Raw genomic sequence first — 25636 nt, 5'->3', positions numbered from 1 at the left:
CCTAGAGTGAGCTTTTCTCTGTCATTAAAGAATCTTGATGTACTTCATTTTAAGTGTCTGGTAATATTGCATCTTATGGATGCACCATTATTAACTATTCCCTTTCATTAAATACTTGTTTGTTTTCTCTTCATTGTAACATAGCAGCGAAGAACCTTGTACATTCTTGCATATGTCTGATTACTTTTTTAGGAAGAAAATTCCTTAAGACGAATTGCTAGTCAGAGGTGTGATCTGTATTATTAAGGTGTCCTCTGAGAAGATTATGACAATTTATATTCCAACTAATAGGGTGCATATTATCATTACATTTTTTTGCAAATAAGAGGCAAAGTGATGTCCATTACAACTTTGTTTTTTTTCAAAATTCTTTTTTCTTTAAAACAGGACCCTCAGGACCTCATTCTAAATTGATTGTGTTTGACTAATAAAAATTTCTGGAAAGGCTGTTAAACCAGAGTTTAGTTCACCTAACTGTATCCTCATTTCTCCCTCTTGTTTGTGAGAATGTTGTGACAAACTTTTAACAAATGCTTTCATAAAATCAAAATGTACAAGCCAAGCAATATCCTGGTTCACTAGGGCGGTAAAGTCATCTATAAAGGAAATGAAGTTAGGCCTGTGTGATTTATTCTTGGTGAATCTTGGTGAGTTGGACAAAATCTTGTCCATTTTGGAATGTTTGTAATATGTTGAATTAAGTCATCTAAGAGTTTGAAGTAAAGCTCTTATTAATCTTTAATTTCTAAGATCTATTTAAAAATATTGAAACCTGTTTCTAGACTTTAAGACTTGTTCCCTCTTTGCCCTGATTCTTTTTCAAAGACTCCTGGCAGATTCTGCCCAATAATATTGAATGATCTTTTGTATTTGGGACAGTGAGGTTTGGGACCCGGGTCTTGTCAGAGACCAGGGGCTTCTACTCAAGTCTCTTCTGTTGAAGTTCCGTGTCTTCTTAACAACTTTTATTTCTGTGCCTTGCCTGGTTGGAAGGCCAGGAGAAAGAAATGAAGAGGAAGTGGTGCTTTTTTGGCTTTTCTTTGTCTGCTAACATTGACCATTTTTCTTGGGTTGTAGCCTACCTGAGAATTGTGCTCCAAATGGCACTTGAAAAGATTTCCATTTTTCTGTCTTAAATATCAAAGAGATGTTTTTCCAAGCTCAGCCCATTTGGACCTATGTCTAACATCGATGTTTGCACTGTTTTTTTTGATTGTGACTTTGACTAAGTTGAGTATTTTCTTACATCTCACCTCATCTGAGTTTCCCGTGCTGTCATGATGATTTATTTATGGGCTTTCTTTCTTTCCGTCTTGCCATTTTCCACGCCCCAATGTCCATGGTTTCAGCTGGGACCAGAACGAGTCCCAGGGTTAGGAGAGGTAACAGCAGGAACCTTGCCCAGAACACTGGAAGATCAGGGATGGGAAGGCCCCTGAGATGGTGGTCTCCTTGCCATATACTTCTCTGGAAATGATAAAGCTCTTATACTTTGAAAACGTCCTTTCATACTTGCTCCTCCCCTTCACTCCCCTACCTCCAGCTATATTAGAGCAGGATTTTGGGACTCTGGGACTTTTTTTGGCAAGTATCCTCTGCAAATGTTATGAATTTGTTGTATTTCCGTCTGGAGCATTTCCTGTGATTTCTCTGAAGTCTTTCTAAAGCTTCTTTACAAACTTCTGAAAGTTCTTTCCCCTTCGTTTTTTCCTCCTTCCTCCTTCCCTCCCTCGTTGTCTGTCTGTGTGTTTCTGTATATGCATGTGTGTGTATACACACACACAAACACACGGGTGCTCACACACACGTAGACACATACATACATGCACATACATTATGTACAGAGACGTGTGGAGGAGCCAGCGGAAGTGAGAATGAAGGGATGGAAGTTAGGTGATGATGAATTAATTACCAAGGTGAGATTTGTTCCTAGTTATGTTGAAGACAGTCCCCCACTTAGGAGTTTTCGACTTCGTGGTGGTGGGAAGGCAGTACTCATTCAGTAGAAACCACACTTTGATTTTGAATTTACATCTTTTCCCAGGCTAGTGATATGCACTATGACGCTCTCTCGTGATGCTGGGCCGTGGCAGCTCCCAGTCGGCTGTGTGATCACGAGGACAAACAACTGATAACTTATAAGTACTCTGTAAGCGTCCAGCCATTCTGATTTTCACATTCAGTACAGCGATCATAGTTACATGAGAGAGTCAACACTTTACTATAAAACAGGCTTTGCATTAGATGATTTTGCCCAACTGGAGGCTAAGGTAAGCATTCTGAGCATGCCTCAGGTAGGCGGTGATGTTCACTAGGTTAAGCATATTAAATGCATTTTCCACATAAGATACTTTCAACTTATAATGTGTTAACAGGACATAACCCCATCATAAGTCAAGGAAGATCTGTAGTCATGTCTGAAAAATAGTCTGTGATTGGAAAGGTGATGAGGAACATAGGAGACAGACTTACTGGAGTCAGTTAGTCGCTTGCTAGAAAATGAGTTATTTGCCCCCTCTTTGTTTTGAGGTGAGGTGTTTTTATAGGATGCAGTTCAAGGGTCAGGGCTTACACCATGAATGATGGGAGACTTCATCTGTTCGTCTGTCTGTGCCAGCATACACACTGCACCTTGCTGTCTCCTAGCGGTATTTTATATAAGCTTTTATCATTAGCTTTCCCAGTGAAAATTTGATTGCAGTTGGTAAAAGGCAAGGCATGGAAGATGAATATTAACCATGTCCTTCTTAAAATAAATTATAATGGCTCAATTGGGACAAAACTGATGGAACTGTAGCAACGATAACATTTGGAATTGATTTCCTAAAGGACCTATCAGCCCACTGCATTGCTGGACTATTTTCACCACTGTGTCTTAAGTAATGTTAGCTCTGGTTTTAGATATAGTGATTTTATTAACTGCATAAAGGCTCATGTCAGGCCGTCGATTTGTCTAGCAAAGTCGTACAGTGGATTTTAATTAAGCTCCTCTCTGAGAGATGCTTGACATGGATAACTATTTTCCTTAAAATATTTTACAAATCGGGTAGCTTTATAAAATTCTATCGTCATGCAAAGTGATACTGAAATGTCCCTTTCTTTCATTAAGCCAGGGAAAAATGGCTTTCTTCTGTACTGGCATCAGAAAAGATAGTGCTCAATGTGAAGAGTGAAAGTAGCCATGGTTTTTGACTAACTGTAGGCTGAGCAAATCGAGCTTTGAAACGGATGAAAGGTTGATGCCCAGAACTGTGGTTGGTGCTGGAAGCAGTCACACCTGGGGGACATCCCAGACCTGGCCCAAACCATCTCTCCAGTTTTTTTCTCTGCAGGAATCCTTTCTCTAGCCTGGTGGACGAATTTGTTGTGCTGTGTTCATGCCTGCAGCTTTCCTACCTACTTGTTCTCTGAAGTTCTCCTTCCTGTTGGCTCATCACTCCACTTCTGTTCACCTTACTGCCCTGAAAGACACACCCTTCTCTGGAAAGCTTTTCTGGATTCCACACACCCTCCCGGTCTGGAAGACTGAGTGGGGGAGATGCCCCGTGAAGTCCAACCAGGAGCCAGGGCAGGTTCGGGAGTGTTTCACAAGTGGTGTCCACCTTGCTGTCCGGTGTGTGGGGCAGGTGCAGGTGGCACGTGCATCTTCAGTGGGATTTTCCCCAAATGTAGACTTAGAGGTCCAAGTTCCTTTGAGTGGTTCTAAACTGTGTACACTTGCACCTTTAACCCAGAGGTCAGTCTCAGAAGCAAAACGTCTCTTGCATTGGGCACACCTTCATACAGTATCTACAGGGCCACAGCAAAGGAAACTAGGGCCCCCGCAATGCTGCTCAGGGACTGATTTTGTAATGAGTAGGAGAACACAGTGATAAAGTTCAAAATGATAAAAAACTGCTAGGTGGCTGGGGGCACGTTATTTACTGCAGTGCTGCTCAGACTCAGGGCCCCCACGATCCTGTGAGGACTTGTCAGAGCCCATGCTGTTGGGCCCACCCCAGAGGGTCTGATCAGGAGGGATGGAATTAAGCCCGGAATTTGCATTTCTAACAAGGTACCAGGTGCTGCTGATGTTGCGGGTCCGGAGATCACACTTTGAGCAGCACTGATTAACGTATTCGAAGACAGTGATTCTTACATTTGCTACACATGAGAATCGGAGGAGCTTTTAAAACTCTTGATGCTCATCAAGCTACCCATGTGATTCCAGTGAGCAGCCAACTTTGAGAACCATTGTTCTAAGTGAGTGTGGCTCAAATTTTAATGCACTTAAAATCATTCTGGGAGGTTGAAATGCAGATTCTGGTTCAGGAGGACTGGAGAAGGACTCGAGAGTCTAACGAGCTCCCAGATGATGTCAATGCTGCTGGTCAGTGAGCCACACTTGGGTTCTGAGGCTCTAAACTATGGAGTAGATCATATCTCAACATTAGGGTATCTCAACGTTAGCTCTGTTGGCATGTTGAGCTAGATAATGATTTGCTTCAGGGCTGTCCTGTGCATCATGGAATATTTAGCAGCATCCCTGGCCTCTACTCACTAGACACTACTTGCACCTTCCGTCCGGTTGTGACAACCAAAAATGTTTCCAGACAGTGCCAAATGTCTCCCCAGGGTGGTGGTGGGATAGGTGGTTGCAAACCACTGGAGTAATACGACTTAGGCTGGAATTGAGGGTCCTTCCCCCCCCTTCTTCACATTTCTCTGTTAATGGAACCTTTATTCCTTTGCACATGGGAAGAACCATTTATCCATACAGGTCCACTAAGTGCCTGGAAGAGGCCACACAATTCATCATTACCAAGATGAATTACATATCTGCTCCTTTGCCTAAGGCAGAGGAAGGCGGCAGGATAGTGGTGACAGTAGGTGCCTGAGAAGTTGGGGGGGTTTGAGAGGGGGTGCAGAAGTGCCCTAGTAATTTTCTCAATATTGGGATTTGAAAGACATTAGTCACAGCTTTATTTATAAGTGAGATTTTGCTTGTCCCCATTTGCAATGATCTCTGAGTTAAAAAAAAAGAAAAAATTGAATGCCACACCTCAGCTCCTTTCTGTTAAGTGAAGTTTTTGGCATGTGACCTTTTAACAAGTCCATGAATAATTCTCTTAATTGACCTCTGGTGATGTTTTTATTCTATGATGTCATAGTTCAGTGATAGCATGCACACTCCAAACCCCCACCTCCACACCCACTGACAAGCTATTAAGTCAGTGAGGGGTGCAAATTACATATGTCTTTCATGATTTTGAATTGGAAGCCTTTTTTTCACAAAGCATGTTAATGGTTAAAAAAATTACTGTGTATACATGCGTCAGTCTTCATTCACAGACCCTAATTCTCTAATTTGGCTGAACCACCTCTAGCATTAATGGTGCAGCTTGAACGTCAAGTTGTGATTACCAAGGGCCTCATTATATAAGCTCTGTGAGGGGCGGTGTCATTCTTTTCCATCTGTCAGGAAGCCAATGGGCTGGTAATTAGGAAAGGAGTGGGCATTGCCAGGACTGCTCAGAGCCACACGGCATTTCTCTTTCAACACGTATGGAATCTGATCTTTCCTTCCCCTTTGTTTAAAAAAAAAAAAGCAGTGGCAGGTTACCTTAATTCATAATTACGGGGCAGACAAATTAGAGTAAAACAGGGTACTTATAGCAATAGGGCAAATTGTAATGAGCCTTAGCTAAGGCAGTAGAATATGACAGTGGGAATAATACATGACTTTCCTTTTTGTTGTTCCCATAATCATTCGCCCCATGTGGCTGGCAACTTATCCCTACAAGACTGCTTCTGTTGTTGGCAAAATAATGGGCCCAGTTGATAAAGTCTCTGTTAGATCTGAGGCCTGCACAGAGGCACAGCGGATGATTTACAAATGTGCCCCCATTGTGGGATTTTGGGGGAGCAAATTATCCAATCCATGGATCCACAAAACCCCAACATGTTGGCCCTTCAGATACTGTTAGTGACGGAATAGTTTACAAGACCAGCCTGCTTAGGTGATACTCATTTCTTCTCATTGGAACTAGCTATAAAGGGATACAAATTCAAATATTTCTTTTCTCTCTGATCCATTGAGCCAGCATTTTTTGTTTTGTTTTCTTTTCTCTTCAGGGGAATTGGGTGGTGGGCTTTATCAACAGTCAGTCTCTGCCTTCTGTAGGAAAAAAGCCCCAATAACCAGTCTTGGTAAGATGCTCAGACAAACAAAGCCCGTCAAAGGAGTGTCCGGTTCTCAGACTCAAGGTGCTCAGGAGTCCTTGGGGAAGCTTCAAAAGCCCCCAGAATCTGTGCCCTTCCTCTCCAGAATCTTTCCACAGATCCAGGGTGGGGCCGTGGTGTGTAAGGTCTGATAGGTGCCTTAGGTCATGCTTTAGAGGGACAAAGATGCAGAACGAGATGAGAAGCAGGTTGCTGGGTGGCCTCAGCATGGACTTCTAGTCCTACAGATGGATGAGATCCACAGCCCAGCTTGGCAGCCTTAAACACGCTCCTTAAACTCTTGGAACCTTGGTTTGCTCAACTGCTCCTGGTGGTCGATAATATCTGTCTTAACGGACAGTTGTGAGCAGTGAATGGGGTAGTGTAGACAAAGCCTCTCCCCGGTGCCTCCCACTTAGTAGGTGTTCTTCGTCATGCAGGGCTGGAACCCACTGGTCAAAAGGAGCAGCTCTGTCATCTGACATGTCTCCAATGTCAGGATTGCTGGTGTGTTCTTCCTAAAAGACATTTATGTTCACCCTTTTGTGCACAGAGGTTATGGTGTTTTGTGTGAACTCATCAGTGCTCTTTCAAAACTATTCCTCATCAGTCCAACGTATGCTACCTGGTTTGGTTCTCTTGGCTCTGTGGGTTGGCCCCATTGATGAAATTGGGAAGCCGGTGTCTGTTCCCTGGGCACCACCAAGAGAACGCCACACCCTGAAAAGGACATGGAGCAGGGTTCACATGCTGACATGTCATGTGCATGGTTGGCATGGCTAACATTTTGGACCGGATAATTTTTCGTTGTATGGGGCTGTCCTGTGTATAGTAGGATGCTCATCAGCACCCCTGGGCTTCAGTCACTAGATGCCGGTGGTATCCCTGCCCCAAGGCGCTTCAGTAGAACATGTCTCCAAATATTGCTAAATGTCCCCTTGTCCACTGGGGAACAAGATCCCTCTGGTTGGGAACCACTGACTCACCTGTGCTGTAGACCAAAAATTCTCTAGCCTCTTGCTTCATAAAATACCCGGAGAGCTTTGTAAAAATAAACACAAAACACTGGGAAATAACAACTCCTGCCTAGGCCCTACTATGGGGTCAGAAATTTTAAGGTGGAACCCAGTCGTCTGAATTTTTAAAGGGTCCACAGATGATTCCGGTGAGCAGTCAATTGGAGACCAAGAGGTTACCTGGCACGGTCCCTTCGTCAGTGGCTCTGGGTAGACCTGCTTGCTACAATTTGATTCTGAAGGTGAGCTTACTCTCTGCCCTTACTGGGCCACAGGGTTAGTCATGGGAGAGTGAGGCTGCAGATGAGGAGGCATTCTGGACTTGGGGAGGTGAGCTCTAGGCCCCCTATCACAGGTACGTGGGAGTGTGAGCCAAGAACACGAGAGGAGTTTGCATTTGGATCAGTTACATTTTGTGCATCATCCAAATGACTCACTTTTGATTTTCTAAACTTGGCGCTGGGCACTGTGCTAATAAGCTCTGTACGTGAGTTAACTCACAACATTCCTACTGCTGTCCCATTACACAGACAATAGAAATGCGGCAGAGAGAGGTTAAGGAGCTCTCCCGAGGTCGTACATTGCCGGTGAGTGCTGACACTGCAGTGTAACCAGACGCCGGTTCTGGAGCCCACACTTGGAGCTCTGCCCTTCCGCCTTGGGGAGCGGGGGGGGCGGGGCTCAGCGGGGCTCTCACAGGTGCTGCCCGTGGTCCAGGCATTATGATGGATTTCACAGAAGTCCTGTATGATCAGTCCTCACAAGAACGGTCCACGTCCTTAATTAGCAAATTGACAATTCAGTCATTTTTAGGACATTGCTTTGATTCTCTTTTTGGGGGAATGTGTGGCAGTATCAACCACGAGTGACAGGCTGTCTTTTTACAGTCGTCCTCCCCGGGGCGCCCGGCTGGCTCAGTCAGTGGAGCATGCCACTCTCAATCTTGGGGTTGTGAGTGCGGACCCCACGTTGGGCAGAGATTGCTTGAAAATAGAATCTTAAAAATTACAATGGTCCCTTCCTCCCTTCTCTAAGGTGGTACTTAGATAAATTATGGCAAGGTTTTTTCCCTCTGTTCCCCCCATTTTACACTGGTATGAGAGTTTGCCTTTCAGATGAGTATGCTCATGTGGGACCGGTCATGTGAACAGTCTTTGCCTCTCCTTGGTGCCGAAATGTGGCCCCCAATGCCGTTCGGCACGTGGTTCCACACACCTGTTTCTCCCTGTGGTTGCCCCCGTGCGGCGGACATTCATGTGTTTTAGAGATTGCTCACATCGCTCCCCTTTCCTGCCTTCCCAATTGAGCTTTTCCAGACGACTGAGCCCTCAGGTCCTTCCTGCCATTCGGGACAGTGCCAGCCATCAGGAGGGACTAGTGCCAGACTCTCTCTGTTCATCTGGCTGCAGGGAGCTCCTGTCTCTTTGCCTCCGCCTTGTTTCTGCCTCCATCTTGTTTCTTTGGTTTCTGTGCTGATCGGAGTCAGGCGCCACACCAGATCTTAAAGACTGCCGCCAGTGGAGGGGGAAGGCAGTGGCTTTCAGAGGCAGACATGCAATGATTCCAAGGGAGAAAGTCTCCCTTCTATTGACCTTGGTGTATTCCTAGCCTTGCTTTTAGATCTGGGAGTTTCTTACAAGATAATAGGGAATGATAAATTCCTTGAACAGTTGTGCCCAATTGGTTGGACATTTGAGTCTGGAAGAGTGGCCCAGTTCTGAGGGCCCTGGGCAGATGTAATCCGCAAAAATGGGAGAATGTTGACGCTGCTGTCCAGGATCCACATTTGGTTTGCTCGTGTGGATGTGTGCGCTCAGGCTCTGAGTTCATCTTTCATGTTCTCGCCGAAGACCTGGCTGCAGGTGGTTGATGGGGCAATGATTCCAGGAATGATCCCAGGGAGCAGAGCTGGAGAGGGAAGGGAGGAGGGGGGGAGAGGGAAGTAGACGGGGGAAGGAAAAACCAGTGAAGATGTGGTCTGTGGCTGCTTCTGTAGTGGGGGCTGGACGCCACCAGCCTCTGAGAAGTGTAGCCCTTGCCACCGTCGGCTGGGACCCTGTCGGAGAGCACAGGGCCGTTCCCTGGGCCAGCGACTGCAGCCTGAGCTGGCGCAGAGGACAGAGGGTGGCTTCCAGACCATCTGCTACACCTCCTAGCCCCCTGCAGTATTTCAGGTGATCCCACCCCATGTTTACTTTGAGTTGTCCTTGTATTTATTCAGCACTACAGCAGGTTATATTTAGGTTCCTTAATTTCTCCGTTCCTAAGATAGGCAGGATGATAACCGATGTGTAAACACTAATGTTGATCTCTTAAGATGGTGGGATGGGTGATGTTTTCCATTTGCACTACTGATTTAGGGACCAAATCAGTGGCCCATGTAAATGCAGATCTGTGTATTAAAGGGAAGCCTTAGCGTTTTATGAATCTAATAAGAGAGATTAGTGTAGCTCGAAGTTGCAGAATTTATAGGAACTAGCTCCTTTGGGCGAAGGCTTTAGGATTAATCATTAATGTGCTTTTCCCAAGTTATAATAGAGTGAGTCTGTAGTATTTTAATATTCAAATAATTTAAAATCATTCTTCTGTTTAGAAAACCAGTTTGCCAACTCAATGGATGAATAACATTTTCTTTTAAAACACTCTCTTTTTGTATTATCTATTTTTTCTCTCTTACTCTGGGAAATGTCAGCCCTTCAAAATAGTAGAGTGTATAGGTCACAAAGAAGTTGCAGAAATAAGTAAGATTCAGCCAAAAACATGGTGAATCTTTTTTTGCCATCTGACAGCTCTGGAGTAATATATGAAAGGAAGCCCATAATTCACACATTGCTCAGTGTGAAACTTGTATTTTTTTTCCTCCTAACTTGCCAGTAGGTAAATAATACCTACTGTTCACTTAAATTTTAGTTATGCAAATAAATCTGTGTCTCAAACCGATTGATTTAAAATAAAAATCTTTAGTGAGCCAGAATTCCCACTGCTATATTTAGACTAGATTTTTAGAGTGTCAGGGCCTTGGTAATTAAGTCGAAGTTGCTAACTTTCAAATAAGGAGACTGAGCTCTATAAAGGTTTTACTATTTTTGTATTTTTCCCTAAATTAGTGGCATTGATAGATCTAGAACCCAAGACTCCTGAGCCCCACTCCCAACTTAGTGACTTCAGCAGTGCTACTGTTTAAGTTAAAACATTCTGGACATAAAACTCTGTGCAACGTGTATGTGTGTGTGTGTGTGTGTGTGTGTGAGAGAGAGAGAGAGAGAGAGAGAGAGAGAGAGAGAGAAATGGACAGAACACCCACCTAAGGAAAATTCCAGCTTGTCTATGTTTCAGGGCTCAGATTTAGATTTGAGTCCCAACTCAACTATTGACAGGCTTTACAATGCTGGTCAGGCCGTGGACTTTTCCGAGGCTTTCCTCCGCTCTCTCCCAGAATCCCCCTCTCTCAGTCCTTCTAACTTGTCAAAGGCAGCATTGATGAGAAGCCCACAAGTCACTGAGAGTTCTCTGAAAGTCACAAACTCCTGCCCCACATGCCAGGGGGTGTTTGCTGTAGAGAATTCATATCCATAGAACTTGCCCCTAAGATTCTGCTTCAGACGGGGTGTGCTAAGTGGTGGGTTTTACCAGAAGTCCCAGTTATGGAAGAAAGTGCTATAGGATCAAATTAGAAACAGTATCTTCAGCATTTTACCTATGTTCAGTATCATCTTACTGACATGTAGCATTTTACCCATTATTTATGTTCACAATTTTGGGAGGGAAGTATTTTTATTATTATTATTATTATTATTATTTTTTTTTTTTTTTACCAATTCTATCTTATAATTGAAAAATTCCAAGTCTTGGAGAAGAAGACATGCACAATAGAGCGTGGATAGAAGCTTACTATATTGTCCCAACAACAGTGTGGAAACCCACCCAAGAAAACAGCATCTACCTGCGCTTCCTCACGGTGCAGGACCCACAGGAGATGCTCAGTTAAAACTGGATTAATTTACACCAAGCTTGAGACTTGATAGCAGCATTCGATGTTGTAACCAGGATACAATAAAAGGAAATGTTAAAAGTGATGTAGCTGGAGAAGGCATTTTTAGAAACTGTCTTTTCATTATAAAAGTACAGCACAAGTACAGAAAAGTAAAAGGAGAGGAAGTCCATCTTCTTAGTGTTGTTACTTTTTAGTATATTTTCTGCCAAAAATGTTCCTCTGGTTTAGATTAGATGTATTTGTATTATGTATTTCTCATCTGTATACATAAGATTTTATATCCTGCTTTTTCACTTAATATTTTATCATTTGGACCCTTTTTTGTTATTGACAAAAGCACTCTTAAATAGCATAGCACTTAACAGTCGGCTGAATTGATGTATCACAGTTACTTCAACACTCCTTCTGTGGCACATTTAACTTTTACACTTTTCAATATAAATAATGCTGCTATATGAACATTCTTCTGCAAAAAGCTTGTTCTTTAGGGATAGATTCCCAGGAGTGGATCAAAGTGAATGTACAGCTTAAGCCAATTACTTTAAATACTGTAATCAAGTAGGCTAGCAACACTGGAGAATACGTTACCGAGGAAATGATAGAGTATTTTTTAGGGATGAAAAAAAATAAAAGATTCAGTTAACCACATCGTGCTGATAAGCATGTGTCCTGAAGGTGCAGAGCTTTTCACTTCCCACAGAGACAGAATGGTAGGATTGGTGCCTGATGCATCTACCCCAGGGGTGGGAGTTGCGAGGATCATAAGGAAGCTTCTATCCATCTGTGTGTGTGTGTGTGTGTGTATGTTTTTTGATTTAGTGAGAGTATTCATTCAGAAGTGGTTTTCTGTATGTGTCTGTGACAGTGGGATTGCCTGCTTCTTCAGGGTGGACTAAACTTTGAGTGGATTCCTGTCTGCAGCAACAGAGCTGCCCTCAGATAGTTTGTTCTGTCGTGATGTGATTCTTAACAGCCAGCCACCTGCTTCAGGTCTAGGTGGTGCTTTTTTGAGATAGTTTAAAAAAAAATTATTATTTGAGGGGAGGGGGGAAGGGCAGAGGGAGAGAGAGAATCTCAAGCAGATTCCCCACTGAGCGTGGAGCCCGATGTGGGACTCAGTCTCACAACCCTGAGATCATGACCTGACCTCAAATCAAGAGTCAGACACTTAACTGACTGAGCCACCCAGGCGCCCTGCTGCTAATGTCAGATTTTTCTCTTTCAAGAACCTTGTATCTGTCAGTTTTGCTGCAATAACAAACATCCTCCAAATCTCAGTGATTTGAACCACAAATATTAATTTCTCAATCATTTCCCACTTAAGCTGAGGTTTGATGGTAGCCGTGCTCCACATGAGTTCTTAGTCCAGGTCTTAGGCTGGGGAAATAGCTCCTCTCTGAGGATTGCTCTGCTTATTTCACAGGACAGAATAGGGCCAAGCCAACCATGCAGAGCTCTTGCTCAGGAGTGGTGTATGTGGTGTATGACACCTCTACTCACACTCTGTTGGCCAAGCCACGTGTCCAAGCCTGACAGTGGGTGGGATGCACACTTGCCCTAAACAGAAGTGTGAGAAGCACATGGCAAGGGAAGGAATGTGTAGGATCAAGTTTGTTGGGAACAATGATACAATATACCATGGGCCTACTGGGAATTGACCTTCTCCGTTTCTTCTGCCTTCCAACCCCTTGTCCACTGCTGTGCAGAACCTGGCTCTTGGCAGGAACTACCTTGGCCCTAGGGCAAGGAAGTCTCCAGAAACAAAGGATTTACTAACCTAGTATGTGGCCTTTCCCAATATTCTCCTGTTATTTTCCCATCAAGAGGTGGCATCTCTCTCCCCTCCCTTTAGTTTCAGCAGGCTACTTGTAACCAGCAGAATGCTCTGGAAAGATGCTGCATGACTTCCAAGGAAGCCCCCGCAGCTTCTACCTGATTTTCAGGGAACACCTGCTCTGGGGGAGTCAGCCGTTCTGCAGGAAGCCTGGCTACCCAGAGGGACGTTGGTTAACCACTCCGGTTGAGTCCCAGCTGAGCTTGATCCCGGTCATCTCTACAGTGGGATGAAGCATCTCTGTTTTCAGTCCTTGTTATCATTTATGATTGATTCAAAGTCCAGGGGAAGAATATCTGATTAGCCCAAGCTTGGGTTGGGTAGCTTGGTTCAAGGGCAGGGTGCACTTACCATCAGTTCTCCCCTTGAGGACAGTGGGGCTGGAAAGGAGGATTGAGGCCCATAACCCCTGAAAGGAGCAGGGATGCAGTGCAGAGCAGCCTCCAGCAGATGTTCATGATGGGTCCTGCCCCAGTCAGCTGTTGAAAATGCAAATTGAATCCTCTTACTCCACCATTTCCAAAGCAGTCAGGGGCTCTGCATGGTTTTCATAAGAGAGGGTCTACACCTTAGCTTGGTATGTGAGGTTCTTAGGTGTTGACCCTTGCACACCTACCTGCCCAGCTTCCTGGCTAGGACCCTTCATGGAACCTTTACTCCAGCCTTATTCAGGCACTTGGGATTCTTGAAACCCTGATCTCATCCACATTCAAGGATATAAACACAATCTGTGTGCTGATGACTCCAGTTTATGTCCCCACTTGAACTTCTCTCTGAAACTAAACTTTTTATCTCCAACTGCTTTCTCAATACCTCCATTTGGATGCCTAGCAGACATTCCAAACTTAGCGTGTCCCAAACTGAACTCCTGATCCCCCCCTGCCACCTCCCAAAGAAACCTGCATCTCTTGGGGTCTTCCCTAGCTCAGGAAATGGCATCTCCATCCTTCACTTTTCACAGGTCACAAACCTTGAATCATTGAGTCTTGTTTACTTCAACTATATATGAGCAAAACTTGTCAACAGTACCTTCAGAGTGGATCCCTGACCAGACCAAAACTTGAAATCAGAATATGTCCCATGGGTCACCCCTTCCATGCTGCAGTCCTGGTCCAGGACCTATCAGTTGTCACTCTCTCACCCGTATCACTGCATGACCTTTAACTGCTCTCCCTGGTTGCCTTTGCCAGGCAGCAGTGATCCTGTTAGAACATGTGACATCACGGCATCCCCAAGTCAGAGCCTCCAGGGGCTTCCTATCCTTATAAAAGCCTAAATCCTTCCAGTGGCTCCGAAAGTTTGCATGACCCTTGCCCTCTGACCTCACATCCACCACTTGCCCTCTTTCTCACTCCTCTTCAGTCCATTGGCTGCCTTGACGTTCTTGGATCACATCAAGCAGTCTTCTGCCTCAGAGCCTTGCTCCTGTCTGTGCCTGGAAGCTTCTAACCCCATGTGTCTGCATGATTTGCTCCCTAGAACAGTGCCTAGCACAAAGTGGGTTTGTAGTGAAAATGTGCTGACCAAGTGAATTCTGATAATGCCTTTGCACATACTTTCCCTTTTCCTAGAATATACTCTTCACTGCTGCTTACCAAGCTAGCTTCTTTTGGTTCTTTCAAAGTCACCTCAAATCTCAACTTCTCTAGAAGATTCCTGTGTGACTTAAATGCCACCTTTCTCTACTCTTTGAGGAGAAGGACTGTCTTGTCATTCTATCTAGTGCAGAGGAGGCTTTTTGGCACTTGGTAAACCCTCAGGAGATATCTCCCTCAGTCTCAAGATTGACGTAGTGTTTATTTTAATAGGTGGTACTTGCACATTGTTTAAAAAAGAAACAAAAAGCATGATGGGGTATGAAGGGAAAAGCAAGCCTCTCTTTCCCCTGTGTTTTCTGTAGAGGCTGTTATCATGTTCTATGCATAGACAAGTAGTTATACATTGAGTAAATACTTAAGAAAAAGTTGAAATTGATAATTGATCTAACACTGAAAATTCTTCAGTGGCTCACTTTGAATAACCAGTTTGTCTAAGTAGTGATTCCGGATGTTTTTATTCTCCTGAGAAACAGAGGTTCGCCCTGAAAGTCCTTTTCAAATCTTTCTAAAACCCACCAGTCCATTGCTTACTTCACTAGGTTGAAAATAGTGAGATACCAGCGGATCTGCCTTGTATCTCACAGGAACTGGTAGAAACCAGCCCCTCCCTGCCTCCACTTCTGCCCTCTGCTAGCATCATCTCTTTCGAGGTTCATTGGAGTTACCTTCTCTTTGGTCTTCCTGCTTCCATTGGCCTGTTAGCAACAGCGTGGCCATCACCATCCTTTTTAAGTCATTTCTTTGATCAATCCTTTGTTGGTTTCCTGTCCCACTCAGAATAAAGGCCCCAGTCCTGGGTATGACCTTGAGGCCCTGCATGGATGCTGTATTCCAGCCGTGCTGGCCTCGTAGCTCTTCACTGAATAAGCCTGGTTTCCTCCTCCATGGGAGCCTTTGCCCTCTGTTCCCTCGGTCCACGGTGCTCTTCCCACGTAGCTGCACAGCTCACTCTCTTTTCTTCTAGGTCTTTGGTCAGATGTCCTGTCATCAGACAGAAGTGTTGACTACTGTATATAAAATGGCACTCTCATTATTCTCCTCCTTTATGCTGCTTTCTGCACCCTGTGCTTATTTGCTCACGTTCTTATTGTCTGACTCTTGCTGTGTAAGCTCCATGAGAGCAAGAAATTACTCACTTTCTTGTTTGCTGCTGAATCCTTGCACTAGAACGTAATAGGTGTTGATTGGTATTGGTTGATGGATTGAAAGAGCCTGGGTCGTGAGTCTCAGCATGCACTCCCCTTGTGGTGTGTATTGGAAGCAGAGGTACTGGGTAGGGTTTGGCAACTATTAGGATGGCCGTTTCCTGTTCCTGTCTCTCCTTCTACCTCTCCACACCCCAGAAACAATGGCGTGAGATGTAGGGGCCCCAGGAAAATGGCCTTGGGAGGCCGGGCTCAGGAGATGCCTCTTTGGCTAGGCTCAGGGTATCTGGCTGGCTGGACATTTGTCCTCAAGCTTAGCAAGTCCCAAGGAGACTCCCTGCCAGCCCCGACTCCAACCTCACACTACCTGCTCAGGAACGTGCGCCACCTCTTCTCCTTTGGCCAGTCTCAAAATCAGGGTTGTCCTTGTGTTCTTCCCCACTGTCCAGATCCAGTTGGTTCCTGAGTTCCATCAGTTTAGGCCCCTCAGTGTCTTTGCCTGTCGACCCCTCTTAGCTGTCCTGGCCCCTGTGTAGGGAGTCATCGCTTTGTTTTCTTGGCCACTAGCGTTGTCTCCCAGCTGATCCCTTGCCTCTAGTGTTTCCCTTCACTCTTGTCAAACCCCACCCACAGTCAGAGGGTCTTTGTGAAGCCCAGATGACACTGTGGGCCTCCCTTGCTTAAAATCCTCCAGCAACTTCCTGTCATCACTCAAAAATGTGTGTTTCACTTTGATGATCTTTGCGCTATCTACATATCACTTATGCTGTTATTTACTGAATATTTACCTAAATGAAATCTTAATTTTCCCCTAAGCAATAATATCTTTGAAGGATTGGGGTGATAATTGGGTTTTTTCCTACTGTATGTTGAAATATGTACATATTAAATACAACACTCTGGTCCCTGCACCATCTAAGAGCCATGGTTTTGCACCATCTTGAGGGGACTTTCAGGACACAGGGACATTCTTCATGTGGCCCTTGCATTGCTGCTCTCCTTATGCCAAATGCTTCAGGAATATCCTCTCCACTTTTTTTTTTTTTTTAAGATTTTTATTTATTTGAGAGAGAGAGAGAGAGCATGAGAGGGGGGAGGGTCAGAGGGAGAAGCAGACTCCCCGCTGAGCAGGGAGCCCGGTGTGGGACTTGGTCCCGGGACTCTGGGATCATGACCTGAGCTGAAGGCAGTTGCTTAACCAACTGAGCCACCCAGGCGCCCCTCCACTTTTTTTTTTTAATTAAAAATTTTTTAAATTGAAGTACAGTTGACATACAATATTATATTAGTTTCAGGCATACAATGCAGTGATTTGACAATTATAGACACTACAAAATGCTCACCATGATAAGTGTGGTTACCATCTGTAACCATGCAAAGTTATTACAATATTATTGACTATATTCCCTGTGCTGTACTTTTCATCTCCGTGACTGACTGACTTTATATTGGGAAGTTTGTATCTCTTAATCTCCTTTGCCTGTTTCATCCATTCCCTCCCCCCATGGCAACTACTAGTTCTCTGTGTTTATGGGTCTGTTTCTGCTCTTTGGTTTTGAGATTCCGCATGTAAGTGAAAGCATATGGTATTTGTCTTTTCTCTGACTGACCCATTTCACTTAGCATTATACTCTCTAGGTCTGTCCATGTTGTTGTGAATTGCAAGATTTCATTCCTTTTTTATGACCGAGTCATATTCCGTTGTGTGTGTCGTGTGTGTGTGTGTGTGTGTGTGTCTGTGTATAGCACGTCTTATTTATTCATTTGTTGATGGGTATTTAAGTTGCTTCTATATCTTAGATATTGTAAATAATGCTGCAGTAAACATAGGGGTGCATATATCTTTTAAAATTAGTGTTTTTATTTTCTTTGGGTAAATATCTGGAAGTGGAATTACTAGATCATATGGTATCTGTATTTTTAATTTTTTGAGGAAACTCCATACCATTTTCCACAGTGGCTGCACCACTTTGCATTCCCACCAATAGTGTATGAGGGTTCTCTTTTCTCCACATCCTCACCAACTCTTGTTTTTTCTTGTCTTTTTGATACTAGCCATTTGGACAGCTGTGAGGTGATATCTCACTGTGGTTTTGATTTGCATTTCCCTGATGATCAGTGATGTTGAGCATCTTTTCATGTGTGTGTTGGCCATCTGTATTTCTTCTTTGGAAAATGTCTGTTCAGGTCATCTGCCCATTTTTAAGCAGAGTATTTATTTATTTATTTTTTTGGGGGGGCTGAGTTGTTTAAGTTCTTTGTATATTTTGAATATTAACCCCTTATTGGATATATCATTTGCAAATACCTCCTCCCATTAAATACATTACCCTTTTGTTTTGTTGATGGTTTCCTTCACTGTGCAAAAGCTTTTGAGTTTGATGTAATCCCAATTATTTATTTTTGCTTTTGTTTTTCCTGCTTGAGGAGGCAGATCCAGAGAAATATTGCTAAGGCTGATGTTCAACGATTTACTGCTTGTGCTTTCATTTAAGTGGTTTTATGGTTTCAGGTCTTATATTTAGGTCTTTAATTCATTTCGAGTCTGTTTTTGTGTATGATGTAAGAAAATGGTCCAGTTTCATTCTTCTGCATGTAGCCATCCAGGTTTCCCAAAACCATTTATTGAAGAGACCTTCTTTTCCCCATTGTGTATTCTTGCCTCCTTTGTTGTAGATTAATTGACCATTCAAGCATGGGTTTATTTTTGGGTTCTGTATTCTGTTCCAGTGATCTGTGTGTCTAATTTTGTGCCAGCACCATACTCTTTTGATTATTACAGCTTTTTAGTCTATTTTGAAATCTGGGATTGTGATGCCTTTAGCTTTGTTCTCCTTTCTAAAGATTGTTTTGGCTATTGGAGGTATTTGTGGGTCCATACAAATTATAGGATTCTTTGTTCTAGCTCTTTGAAAAATGCTGTTAGCATTTTGATAGGGATTGCATAGAACCTGTAGATTGCTTTCAGTAGTGTGGGTATTTTAACAATATTCTTCCAATTCATAAGCATGGTATATCTTTCCATTTATTTATGTTGTTTTCAGTTTCTTTCATCATTGTCTTACGGTTCTCAGAGTACATATCTTTCACCTCTTTGGTTAAATTTATTCCTAGATATTGTATTCTTTTTATTTAATTGTAAATGGGATTTTTTTTTCTTAATTTCTCTTTCTGCCACCTCATTATTAGTGTATAGAAACACAACAAATTTCTGTATTAATTTTGTATCCTATAACTTTAGTGAATTAATTTATTATTTTTAAGAGGGTTTTTTTTTTTTTTTGGTGGCATCTTTAGGATTTCTCTATCTAGTATCATGATCTTCAAATAGTGACAGTTTCAGCTTTCTTACCAATTTGGATGCCTTTTCTTTTTCTTGTCTGATTGCTATGGTTGGGGCTTCCAGTACTATGTTGAATAAAAGTGGTGAGAGTGGACATCCTTGTCTTGTTTCTGATCTTAGAGGAAACACTTTCAGCATTTCACCATTGAGTATGTTAGCTGTAGGTCTGTCATATGTGGCCCTTATGTTAAGGTATCTTCCCTCTAAATCCACTTTATTGAGTGTTTTTATCATGAATGGATATTGAATCTTGTCATATGCTTTTTCTGCATCTACTGAGATGATGATATGATTTTTACCCTAACTTTGTTACTGTGGTGTATCATACTGTTGATTTGTGTATATTGAACCATGCTTGCATTCCTGGAATAAATCTCACTTGATCATAGAGAATGATCCTTTTAATGCATTATTGAATTCAGTTTGCTAATATGTTGTTGAGGATTTTTGCATTTATGTTCATCAGAGATGTTGGCCTATAACTTTTTTTTTTTTTTTTTTTGTAGTGTCTGGTTTTGTTATCAGGGCAATGCTGATCTTAATAGAGTGAATTTGAAAGCATTCCTTCCTCTTCTATTTTTTGTAATAGTTTGAGAAGAATAGGTTTTAGTTCTTTTTTTTCCTGCTTTTCCAAAGCCTCCTTCCTCATTCTTTTTTAAAATTTTACTAAGTTTTTAATTTTAATTTCATATCGTTAACATCCATTGTTATATTAGTTTCAGGTATACAAGGTATTAACTCTTCTTTAAATGTTTGGTGGAATTCACTTAGGAAGACATCTGGTCCTGGACTTTAATTTGTTGGGAATTTTTGATTACCATTTCAATTTTGTTACTAGTAATCTGTTCATGTTTTCTATTTCTTCATTATTCAGATTTGCAAGATCATATGTTTCTACAAATTTGTCCCCTTCTTCTGGGTTGTCCAATTTGTTGGCATATAGTTTTTCTTAGTATTGTCTGTAATCATTTGTATCTCTGTATTACCAGTTGTAAATTCTCCTCTTTCATTTCTGATTTTGTCTTTTTTTTCTTGATGAATCTGGCTAAAGATTTATCAGTTTTATCTTTTCAAATGATCAGCTCTTAGTTTCATTGATTTTGTTTGTTTTCATTTCATTTATTTCAACTCTGATCTTTATTATTTCCTTCTTTCTACTAACTTTGGGCTTTTCTAGTTCCTTTAGGTATAAAGTTCAATTGTTTATTTGAGATTTGAGATTTTTCTTATTTTTTGAGGTAGTCTGTATTGCCATAAACTTTCCTCTCAGAACTGCTTTTGCTATGTCCCAAAGATTTTGAACCATTGTGTTTCTATTTTCACTTGTCTCTGGGTGTTTTTTTTAATTTCCTTTTTGATTTCTTTGTTGAACCATTGGTTGCTTAGTAGCATGTTTAGCCTCCACGTGTTTGTGTTTTTTTCCACTTATTTTCTTACAATTGACTTCTAGTTTCATATCATTTTGGTCAGTAAAGATGCTTGATATGATTTCAGACTTACTAGATTTATTGATACTTGTTTTGTGGACTAACATGTGATCTGTCTTTAATAGGGACATGAACATATCCATGCACAGCACCTCTACTTTGCATTTTCACTGAAGCAGGGCCCCCCAAAAGTCTTCACACTTTTGCTCGTAAAGTCCCCTCTGCATGGAGTGTCCTCCCTAGCCTTCCATTTTTTCTGCTTAATGATTCCTGTCCATTCTTCTAGACCCAGCTTAAATGTCACATTGCAGGGGTGCCTGGGTGGCTCAGTCAGTTCAGTGTCTGCCTTCCATTCAGGTCATGATCTCAGGGTCCTGGGATCAAGCCCCGTTCTGGGCTCCCTGCTCAGTGGGGAGTCTGCTTCTCCCTCTCCCTCTGCCTTTCCCCTCCACTCATGCTCTCTTTCTCAAATAAATAAATTTTTAAAAAATCTTAAAAAAAAATGTCACACTGCAGAGTCATCTTTCCTTCCCACTCTGTCCCCAGGTTGTATTTCACCATGTTACTATGTTCATTTTGTTTCTTGCCCATTTTCACATTCATAAGTAATGAGTTCCTATGATGATTTTCAGGTTTCCTATGCTACATTTGTGCTCTCAGGAGACTGCGAATAGATTGTTTTCCTTAGCCTCAAGGCTTGGCATGTAGAACTTAAAATGTGAATGACTGAAGTACAAATCCCCTTCTAAAAAAATGTAGTTAGCCCTGGTGGAGCAGTAGCTGTGGCTGAGATTGACGGACAATAGATGAGAACAAGAGTGAGACTTGGCATGTAAACCTGGGGAGTTGGAGGAGTTTACTAGAGGGGGGGAAGTGATGCATTCATTAGTGGAAAATACCAAAGACATGATACTCCTTTACAACAGCAGACCCTGCCAGCCCACATTAATTTACCTGATTCTGATGAGTAGCTTTTGGGATTCCCTCCCTCTTTCCTTCTCTCCCATCCTCCCTTCTTCCCTTTCTTCATTTTTCTTTCTTTCTTATCGAGAAAATATATAGAGAGTATAGAGATAGACAACATACATATGTACATATACACCGATGAATCTGTATTTTCAGCGCAACCTTTAGAACTGCACCATCTGATATGTCACTACATGTGGCCATTTAAATTATAATTAATTGAAAGTAATTAAAATTAAAATTCCATTTCCTCAGTTGCTCTAGCAACATTTGAAGCACTCAGTAGCCACATATGGTTAGTGGCTACCATACTGGACAGTGCGGAATAGAACACTCCATCATCACAGGAAATTCTATTGGACTGCATTGCTGTAGAATCTAATTCTTTTATAAATCCCTCATGTTGACTTTTGTCTTTATGATTGAAGCTAGGAAAAAAAGTCCTGTGTAAATGAGATTTTACTTGGGTGGGTCTTAGCTTGTACATTCATACAGATATAAACAAAGGGCCATTTGTTGTGGAAGGTGGTTACATGTGAGTTGGTGGTTACATGTTGAGGAGATGGATGATCTTACCATGGAGAGTGCATTGACCACTTTCCTGGAGAGCTCTGGCCTGGGGAACCATTCACACCACAGCCTGTTCACTGTGCAGCATCTAGATAGATGAGGATGAAGGTAGAGAAGAGAGATGGGAATGTGGGTGTGAAAGGAGGTGGGGTCTAGAGCTTAGGAGAATCAAGGGAAGGAGGAAGATGGTGGTCTTGAATCAATGTTTGGCATAGACATTATAGAGAATGAGAAATGGCTCATAAGCATTCATTTCTCACTTTCTCCTTCCCTTTACCCTGCCTCCAAATGGACTTTGTGGCTTTATTTAAAATGGCAGAGCGCATGAAGGGAGAGAGAATCTAGCTGGAATAAAATAACACCAGAGATTGTGCATCCCTAAGTACTATGTTTGTGCTCAACACTTGACTGTCTTTTATTTTTCATTACTTCACATTTGAACAGTGGCCCAGATTACAAGTGCTTTGGGCACCAGGATGAAAGATGATAAATAAAACATTGATACTTCAAGCTGTGGACTGAACTGATTAATTACCAGGGCTACTGTGTTTTAGGTCTTTTGTAAATTAGAGGATGACTAGACAAAACTTCTCCTGTTTGACTGTTTGGATCTGATGGAAAATAACTTAGAACTGGTATAAGACTCATGCTTTATTAATGTGAATCACAGGCCTTCAAACCTACAATTGACAAAGGACCAAACTTTCAACCTGACATCATTTTGGATGTGATAGTATCTGTCCGTACGTTTTGCCCTTATAATTTCATCAGCAAAAAAATATTAATGCTTACTTCAAGGTTATTCATAGAATTACAGTGCTGTGCACAATTAGTAATCTGTAGCCTTTAGCAGAAGAAAAAGATGACCAGTGGCTTTAGTCATTTCTCTAGATTTTACTAGTCACCGTTCAGACATTAAATGTGTCTTGGGAAAGACTAGTGTAGGCTCTGTCTTGACGGCATCAGAAACACCGGAAGGGCTTATTGAAACACAGATTGCTGGGCCCCATCCCCAGAGTTTCTGATTCAGCAGATCTGGGGTGGACTCAAAAATTTGCTGTTCTAACAAGTTCCCAGGTGATGCTGATGCTGCTGTTCCGTGGACCACTCTTTGACAACTACTGGTCCTGTGGGGAGTTTAAATTCAACTTCAGTCTGTGTTCATTTGGGGGATTATGTTGACGGAGGCATTGTATTTGCCTCTTTCCTGACTCAATGTTTCTCTCCTCTGGGGTATGGGCAAGAGCGAGAAGGAATTTGCATTCATTCCAGTGACCTGGCTGCTCAGTGCTGTCAGGCTGTCAGGCCAACGCACACATTGCCCTTTACTTGCCAGGCCAGCCTCGCCTGGTGACGTGCTGATGGGGCAGTGACCCTCCATCACTCCCCCGTCTGCTTCCTCCCAAACTAGGAAGCAGCACACGGTTGCAGAAAGAAGCAGCCGTATTTGTAGTGTTGGCTCCTGACCCAGATCTTGCCTGCATCCTGGAGGCCACCGCAGTCCCAGGGCGGTGGAGGTGTGAGGATGTGATGTGGAAGCCGAGAGTCTTCGAGTGGCCAGGTGGTTGACTGGGGCTGGCTGCTGGGAGGGAGTCAGGAGACCGGGTTGTATTTCTAAGTGGACTTCAAACTCCTTGGGTGACCTTGGACAAGCCCTCCTCATCCTTGACTTTCCCATCTTGGCCACTTGCGTTTATGGAACACACCTTTTTCCTTCCCAGCCTGAAAAATCGCAGAAAAACAGAAACTCTGATCTGGTGAGTGGCCTCTGGGGCATTTATGCCCTGCTGTGCAGAACTCTGAGTGCCTGAGGACAAAGCTGCGTGTAAACACAATATATTATTAATAAAATGTTAAAAAATAGCATCATACCCTCTGCTAATAATAGCCGGTTTAGGCTGTGGGAGCAGCTTTGACACGCAAGCTCCCAGCAGTGTTGAAGGAAGGGTGACTATGGTTTTTTGAATTTGCAGCACATTTAAAAGAAGATGAAAACAGGGCTTTAAAACATGTTTGAGCATATTCGCAGGTGTATTTGTGAAGAAAATAGGATTATACTTTTTGTAAAATTCAACTTTAATAAACCAAGCCATCAATTTCTTTTGATTTCCATTACACGTCAGAGTGGGCTATTCAATAGGCATTTTGGCTAAAGTATCAGGAGTGTCCTTCCCCTTCCCATCTGTATTGGTAAGTGGCTGATGCCCCTTAAACTCCATGGGGGAACACTTAGAAATTATCGAGTAATTACTTAATCAGCGACTCCGTCTACTCTCCAGATGCATATGGGGCACCTGCCATGTGCTCCTGTAGGTACCAAGATATAAAAATACGGTTCTTGCCCTTAAGGGATTTGTAGTGTAATTTTGCTTCAAGATACATAAGCAAGATAGTATGTAAGGAGACCATTGCATCCTTTATATTTGTCTCCTTAAGAAATATAAACAGAGTTCAAATCCACTCTTTATGCATTATAGTGGTGTTTCTGCAGTGATCTGGAATAAAACGGGTTCCTGCAGCGTCACTGTTACCTGTCAGCAAGAAGCTCAGACGTTTGTCCCCCCCACCCCCACCAAGGGAAGTATGGAGATGAAGACTCCCTGGGGATGTTGTAATAAACTGTCCATAGAAGGTCTAGCACCCAAGTGATGCCTTCCCCACTTGTGCCTCACAGAGAGAAAGCTGCTCAGTAAGAAATACACTACACATCCCGTAGGGACCATTAGACCTCTTCCTTCCCCACGAGCTGCCATGACCACTCGCGCCTTGCCTTCTGTCCAGGGAGTTGTGACTTTCTACGCCACACTGGGAGCTCCCTAAGGGCAGGGCCCCCCCTTAGGTCTAGGTGCAGGACTCTCAACCCCAGTGTCTCTGGGAATTGCCTGGGAGCTTTTGAAACAAATGCGGATGCTTGGGTTCACCTCCCCCTCCCCCCCGCCCCGAGATTCTGATACAGTTGAATTTGAGAGTTCCCTGAGATTCTGATACAGTTGAATTTGAGAGTTCCCTGGGCGACTGTCAAAATTTCCTCGAGTCTGTGTCCCCCCCCAACCCAGGCTCATCCACCCATGGTGGATCACCCATTTTGGTGCATAGGGCCAGGTCCTCTTTTGCTCAAGTCTGTACCAAGATCCCCAGCCTGTTCATTACTTTTCCTACAATCTCTATATTTTGTGTTATGCACTAATCTGCAATGATCCCTTTCTGTCTGTTTTTGAAAGACTAAAACCTACAACTAGAGTGTGCATTAAAAGCCTACTGAGTGGGCTCCAAGAAGCCTTATTTACCCGCTTATTTCTGACTTTGAGGTTTGGGGGACCATGTCTGTCCATGGGCTCATTAGGATTCTAACTAAGTAGGTGTTACTTCAATGTTAATGTGGGCAATTTTCAGCTGTTCTGTTAATCCAGAGAAGGGAATCCAAGATGGACAGTGAAAAATGGTTTTATTTGATAGTTGAGAGAAAAGGCCTGAGGAGGCTGCCAAGTGATGGGGACATCAGGTTGGAATAGAAATGACTTAGGGCTAATTGTAGTTGTTAA

At 42.9% G+C, this 25636-nt stretch overlaps 1 protein-coding gene across 1 annotated transcript in view; it reads left to right on the top strand.

Moving 5' to 3' along the window:
• The window catches only part of TMEM163 (transmembrane protein 163), a 220790-nt gene that overhangs the window by 152097 nt on the left and 43057 nt on the right, over positions 1-25636 (top strand). The gene's annotated exons all lie outside the window — the stretch shown is intronic.

The sequence above is a fragment of the Halichoerus grypus genome, chromosome 4 (assembly GCF_964656455.1).
Source record: "Halichoerus grypus chromosome 4, mHalGry1.hap1.1, whole genome shotgun sequence".
Classification (NCBI taxonomy): domain Eukaryota; kingdom Metazoa; phylum Chordata; class Mammalia; order Carnivora; family Phocidae; genus Halichoerus; species Halichoerus grypus.
The sequence above is the reverse complement of the archived record's forward strand: the minus strand, read 5'-3'. Positions and strand labels throughout refer to the sequence as shown.